Source organism: Mustelus asterias, chromosome 8 (genome assembly GCF_964213995.1).
Source record: "Mustelus asterias chromosome 8, sMusAst1.hap1.1, whole genome shotgun sequence".
In the NCBI taxonomy this organism is placed as follows: domain Eukaryota; kingdom Metazoa; phylum Chordata; class Chondrichthyes; order Carcharhiniformes; family Triakidae; genus Mustelus; species Mustelus asterias.
In genome coordinates this window covers 27,431,607-27,438,650 of record NC_135808.1, presented here as the reverse complement: position 1 = coordinate 27,438,650, position 7,044 = coordinate 27,431,607, and the positions used below count along the sequence as shown (strand labels likewise).

The 7,044-nt window shown below is 44.4% G+C and overlaps 4 non-coding genes across 4 annotated transcripts; all 4 read left to right on the top strand.

The window, feature by feature from the left end:
* The first annotated feature begins 377 nt into the window (after positions 1–377).
* On the top strand, positions 378–449 carry trnae-cuc (transfer RNA glutamic acid (anticodon CUC)). Its single transcript has one exon. It is a non-coding gene; the product is annotated as a tRNA-Glu (tRNA).
* A 1,111-nt stretch (positions 450–1,560) lies between these two features.
* trnad-guc (transfer RNA aspartic acid (anticodon GUC)) lies at positions 1,561–1,632 on the top strand. The gene has a single exon. It is a non-coding gene; the product is annotated as a tRNA-Asp (tRNA).
* Positions 1,633–4,285: 2,653 nt separating this feature from the next.
* On the top strand, positions 4,286–4,357 carry trnae-cuc (transfer RNA glutamic acid (anticodon CUC)). Its single transcript has one exon. It is a non-coding gene; the product is annotated as a tRNA-Glu (tRNA).
* Positions 4,358–5,474: 1,117 nt separating this feature from the next.
* On the top strand, positions 5,475–5,546 carry trnad-guc (transfer RNA aspartic acid (anticodon GUC)). Its single transcript has one exon. It is a non-coding gene; the product is annotated as a tRNA-Asp (tRNA).
* Positions 5,547–7,044: the final 1,498 nt, after the last annotated feature.

Sequence of the window (7,044 nt, the reverse complement as noted above, 5' to 3'; positions counted from 1 at the left end):
GTGAACAATGGTTAGGATGTGAGTCTTTACTGTTTATCCAGTGTTGAAAGGTACAGACAATGCGCGTCAGGAGGAAGGATAATGATCTGTGAATTGTCTAATGCGAGCGCAGTGAGTAAGATATTGGAAATCCGAACAGCATGGCGAGGGGCTGGAATCGTGTGACTTGAAGCCAAGATCCCGGTTGAGGCCTTCCTCGTGTACTTAGAACTTTCCTGTCAGTTTCTGCTGGGCCATTCTGCGTTGTCATGTGTCATGAAGATCGCCTTGGGGGACGCTGACCCGAAGATGGGAGGCCGATTGACCGAGTCTGTCGAAGTGTTCCCAGAATAGAAAGTGACACTGTTCGCTGGTCATTCCGAGCTGGATGCATGTGCTCCCTGGTGGTCTAGTGGTTAGGATTCGGGGTTCTCACCGCCGCGGCCCGGGTTCGATTCCCTGTCAGGGAATGTTATTTTCATTCCCAAAACAACTGATCACATCACAAAGGGGCTTTGGAAGAGAACTTAATTAATCACTCATATTTATAACGTCCAGCTATTTGTTCTGCAATAATTCAAATGTTTGTTAAACTACCAACTGTATTTGGGATGTCAAGCCAAGCTGATAAGTGATCCTCGTGTCAGCGTCTCCATTATTCACCTGAGCTCAGCGTTGGGACAGAACAAGGTGGCGAAATGGTGAATCGTCTGCCCTGACTCGATCGGATAAAGTGGCTGCCTTTTCCGCTGCAGGCATGACGTGGTTCGATCTTTCAGAAACTGCTTAGAACTGTGTATTATTTTTCGAATCCGTCGCTACACCATGGAGTTTTAATTGAGCACCTTAAAATAATCATGGGAGACACAGAATATCTAAACAACGACTTCAAGATTTTAGAAACGGTTTGGAATCTGGCTTCATTTTCCAGTGGCTGGCAGAGATTCGCACGAATATGATGTGAACTGAGGCAGCATTTATCAAAAAAATCTGTATCAAACAATTGATGAGGTGGTCGTTGCTGCAGAGCAAATTCTTCCCATAATTATGTGTGATTGGCAATGATAATTTTAATGAATCTGCAACTATACCACGGTCAATCCAAAAGAAAACCATGAACAAAATCTCAGCTGTCAGCAACTTTGGACTTCCAGCGTTTTGGGAGGGAACAATTATGAATTTCCAGCCATTAGATAAAAACAAAATACTGCAGATGCTGAAATCAGAAAGAACAAACAAAAGTGCTGGAACATATCAGCAGCTCTGACGCGACTGTTGAGAGAGAGCAGCTGAATCAGTCCAACATGTTCAGATTTGCAGACATGCCATCTTTGCTCCACAATTGAAAAGAACATGCAAGCGCTCCTTTCGATCTCCACCTTCTTGATGTTTTCATGCGTCCCTTCCAATCTCTTTACTGCTCATCTACAAGACGCAGTCAATTGGGTAAAGCTGCAGTTTGCTCCATTAAATAGCACTCCGTAATCGGCACAGAAAACACATCTCGGCACAGTTCTGACGTTCCTCGACAACAAATCTATAATGCTCAGCTCAATGCGCTCGTACCCGGGGGGCGTTGCTTCCTCGTTAGTATAGTGGTTAGTATCCCCGCCTGTCACGCGGGAGACCGGGGTTCAATTCCCCGACGGGGAGTTTATCGCAATTTTCGTGAATCAAATTGCACATTTGAGGTCGCCAACATTTGAAAGTGAAAATAATAACTCTCAAAGCAATACGCTTTCCAAAATGTCACTCTTTATATGCCTTTCAAAGATTCCTTCGCAGCATTCAATTCATCAACCATCATTCAATTCTGCAACATTTTACTCTACTCTGATGTGGACCTGCCGGCATTGGATTGGCGGGGGAACACGAGAATTCTCACAAAAATAGCTGAAGGTCCACCAGGTGAACGGAGTTACGTTCACATCACGGCATCGTCAGGCCAAGACACAATCAGAAAACAATTTCCATTTGGATTGTGAACAATGGTTAGAATGTGAGTCTTTACTGTTTATCCAGTGTTGAAAGGTACAGACAATGCGCGTCAGGAGGAAGGATAATCACAGGATAATGATGTGTGAATTGTCTAATGCGAGTGCAGAGAGTAAGATATTGTAAATCCGAACAGCATGGCGAGGGGTTGGAATCGTGTGGCTTGAAGCCAAGATCCCGGTTGAGGCCTTCCTCGTGTACGTAGAACTTTCCTGTCAGTTTCTGCTGGGCCATTCTGCGTTGTCATGTGTCATGAAGATCGCCTTGGGGAACGCTGACCCGAAGATGGGAGGCCAATTGACCGAGTCTATTGAAGTGTTCCCAGAATAGAAAGTGACACTGTTGCCTGGTCATTCCGATCTAGTTGCATGTGCTCCTTGGTGGTCAAGTGGCGATGATTCGACGTTCTCACCGCCGCGGCCGAGTTCGATTCCCGCTCAGGGAATGTTATTTTCATTCCCAAAACAACTGATCACATCACAAAGGGGCTTTGGAAGAGAACTTAATTAATCACTCATATTTATGACGTCCAGCAATTTGTTCTGCAGTAACTCAAATGTTTGTTAAACTACCAACTGTATTTGGGATGTCAAGCCAAGCTGATCAGTGGTCCTCGTGTCAGCGTCTCCATTATTAACCTGAGCTCAGCGTTGGGATAGAACAAGATGGCGGAATGGTGAATCGTCTGCCCTGACTCAATCGGATCAACTGGCTGGCTTTTCCGCTGCAGGCATGACGTGGTTCGATCTTTCAGAAACTGCTTAGAACTGTGTATTATTTTTCGAATCCGTCGCAACAACATGGAGTTTTAATTGAGCTTCTTAAAATAACCATGGGAGGCAGAGAATATCGAAACAACGACTTCAAAATTCTAGAAACGGTGTGGAATCTGGCTTCATTTTCCAGTGGCTGGCAGAGATGTTCACGAATATGATGTGAACTGAGGCAGCATTTATCAAAAATATCTATATCAAACAATTGATGAGATGGTGATTGCTGCAGAAAAGAATCTTTCCACAATTGTGTGTGATTGGCAATGATAATTTTAATGAATCTGCAAATATACCACGGTAAAGACAAAAGAAAATCATGAACAAAATCTCAGCTGTCAGCAACTTTGGACTTACAGCGTTTTGGGAGGGAACAATTATGAATTTCCAGCCATTAGATAAAAACAAAATACTGCAGATGCTGAAATCAGAAAGAACAAACAAAAGTGCTGGAACATATCAGCAGCTCTGACGTGATCTGTTGAGAGAGAGCAGCTGAATCTGTCCAAAATGTTCAGGTATGGAGACATGCCATCTTTGCTCCAAAATGAAAAAGAACATGCACGCGCACCTTTCGGTCTCCACCTTCTTGATGTTTTCATACGTCCCTTTCAATCTCTTTAGTGCTCATCTACAAGACGCAGTCAATTGGGTAAAGCTGCAGTTTGCTCCAGTAAACTGCACTCCGGAATCGGCTCAGAAAACACATCTCAGCACAGTTCTGTCGTTCCTCGACAACAAATCTACGATGCGTACCTGAGCTCAATGTGCCTGCTGACCGACAGCGTTACTTCCTCGTTAGAATAGTGGTTAGTATCCCCGCCTGTCACGCGGGAGACCGGGGTTCAATACCCCGACGGGGAGTTTTTCATATATCAGTTTGCACATTTGAGGTCGCCAACATTTAAAAGTGAAAATAATAACTCTCAAGACAGTACGCTTTCCAAAATGTCATTCTTGACATGCCTTGGATATATTCCGTCGCTGCAGATCAACCTTCATTCAATTCACCAAGATTTTACTCTCCTCTGATGTGGACCTGCAGGGGAATTCTCACAGAAATAGCTTAAAGTCCACGAGGTGAACGGAGTTACGTTCACATCACGGCATCGTCAGGCCAAGACACAATCAGAAAACAATTTCCATTTGGATTGTGATCAATGGTTAGAATGTGAGTCTTTACTGTTTATCCAGTGTTGAAAGGTACAGACAATGCGCGTCAGGAGGAAGCATAATCACAGGATAGTGATGTGTGAATTGTCTAACGCGAGTGCAGTGAGTAAGATATTGTAAATCCGAACAGCATGGCGAGGGGTTGGAATCGTGTGACTTGAAGCCAAGATCCCGGTTGAGGCCTTCCTCGTGTACTTAGAACTTTCCTGTCAGTTTCTGCTGGGCCATTCTGCGTTGTCATGTGTCATGAAGATCGCCTTGGGGAACGCTGACCCGAAGATGGGAGGCCGATTGACCGAGTCTTTCGAAGTGTTCCCAGAATAGAAAGTGACACTGTTGGCTGGTCATTCCGAACCGGTTGCATGTGCTCCTTGGTGGTCTAGTGGTTAGGATTCGGCGTTCTCACCGCCGCGGCCCGGGTTCGATTCCCGGTCAGGGAATGTTATTTTCATTCCCAAAACAGCTGATCACATCACAAAGGGGCTTTGGAAGAGAACTTAATTAATCACTCATATTTATAACGTCCAGCAATTTGTTCTGCAATAATTCAAATGTTTGTTAAACTACCAACTGTATTTGGGATGTCAAGCCAAGCTGATAAGTGATCCTCGTGTCAGCGTCTCCATTATTCACCTGAGCTCAGCGTTGGGACAGAACAAGGTGGCGAAATGGTGAATCGTCTGCCCTGACTCGATCGGACAAAGTGGCTGCCTTTTCCGCTGCAGGCATGACGTGGTTCGATCTTTCAGAAACTGCTTAGAACTGTGTATTATTTTTCGAATCCGTCGCTACACCATGGAGTTTTAATTGAGCACCTTAAAATAATCATGGGAGACACAGAATATCTAAACAACGACTTCAAGATTTTAGAAACGGTTTGGAATCTGGCTTCATTTTCCAGTGGCTGGCAGAGATGTGCACGAATATGATGTGAACTGAGGCAGCATTGATCAAACAAATCTATATCAAACAATTGATGATGTGGTCGTTGCTGCAGAACAAATTCTTCCCATAATTATGTGTGATTGGCAATGATAATTTTAATGAATCTGCAACTATACCACGGTCAATCCAAAAGAACACCATGAACAAACTCTCAGCTGTCAGCAACTTTGGACTTCCAGCGTTTTGGGAGGGAACAATTATGAATTTCCAGCCATTAGATAAAAGCAAAATACTGCAGATGCTGAAATCAGAAAGAACAAACAAAAGTGCTGGAACATATCAGCAGCTCTGACGCGACCTGTTGAGAGAGAGCAGCTGAATCAGTCCAACATGTTCAGATTTGCAGACATGCCATCTTTGCTCCACAATGAAAAAGAACATGCAAGCGCTCCTTTCGATCTCCACCTTCTTGATGTTTTCATGCGTCCCTTTCAATCTCTTTACTGCTCATCTACAAGACGCAGTCAATTGGGTAAAGCTGCAGTTTGCTCCATTAAATAGCACTCCGTAATCGGCACAGAAAACACGTCTCGGCACAGTTCTGACGTTCCTCGACAACAAATCTATAATGCGTAGCTCAGCTCAATGTGCTCGCACCCGGGGAGCATTGCTTCCTCGTTAGTATAGTGGTTAGTATCCCCGCCTGTCACGCGGGAGACCGGGGTTCAATTCCCCGACGGGGAGTTTATCGCAATTTTCGTGAATCAAATTGCACATTTGATGCCGCCAACATTTGAAAGTGAAAATAATAACTCTCAAAGCAATACGCTTTCCAAAATGTCACTCTTTATCTGCCTTTCAAAGATTCCTTCGCAGCATTCAATTCATCCACCATCATTCAATTCTGCAACATTTTTCTCTACTCTGATGTGGACCTGCCGGCATTGGATGGCGGGGGAACACGAGAATTCTCACAAAAATAGCTGAAGGTCCACCAGGTGAACGGAGTTACGTTCACATCACGGCATCGTCAGGCCAAGACACAATCAGAAAACAATTACCATTTGGATTGTGAACAATGGTTAGAATGTGAGTCTTTACTGTTTATCCAGTGTTGAAAGGTACAGACAATGCGCGTCAGGAGGAAGGATAATCACAGGATAATGATGTGTGAATTGTCTAATGCGAGTGCAGAGAGTAAGATATTGTAAATCCGAACAGCATGGCGAGGGGTTGGAATCGTGTGACTTGAAGCCAAGATCCCGGTTGAGGCCTTCCTCGTGTACGTAGAACTTTCCTGTCAGTTTCTGCTGGGCCATTCTGCGTTGTCATGTGTCATGAAGATCGCCTTGGGGAACGCTGACCCGAAGATGGGAGGCCGATTGACCGAGTCTGTCGAAGTGTTCCCAGAATAGAAAGTGACACTGTTGGCTGGTCAGTCCGACCCGGTTGCACGTGCTCCCTGGTGGTCTCGTGGTTAGGATTCGGCGTTCTCATCACCGCGGCCCGGGTTCGATTCCCGGTCAGGGAATGTTATTTTCATTCCCAAAACAACTGATCACATCACAAAGGGGCTTTGGAAGAGAACTTAATTAATCACTCATATTGAAAACGTCCAGCAATTTGTTCTGCAATAATTCAAATGTTTGTTAAACTACCAACTGTATTTGGGATGTCAAGCCAAGCTGATAAGTGATCCTCGTGTCAGCGTCTCCATTATTAACCTGAGCTCAGCGTTGGGACAGAACAAGGTGGCGAAATAGTGAATCGTCTGCCCTGACTCGATCGGACAAAGTGGCTGCCTTTTCCGCTGCAGGCATGACGTGGTTCGATCTTTCAGAAACTGCTTAGAACTGTGTATTATTTTTCGAATCCGTCGCTACACCATGAAGTTTTAATTGAGCACCTTAAAATAATCATGGGAGACACAGAATATCTAAACAACGACTTCAAGATTTTAGAAACGGTTTGGAATCTGGCTTCATTTTCCAGTGGCTGGCAGAGATGTGCACGAATATGATGTGAACTGAGGCAGCATTGATCAAACAAATCTATATCAAACAATTGATGATGTGGTCGTTGCTGCAGAACAAATTCTTCCCATAATTATGTGTGATTGGCAATGATAATTTTAATGAATCTGCAACTATACCACGGTCAATCCAAAAGAACACCATGAACAAAATCTCAGCTGTCAGCAACTTTGGACTTCCAGCGTTTTGGGAGGGAACAATTATGAATT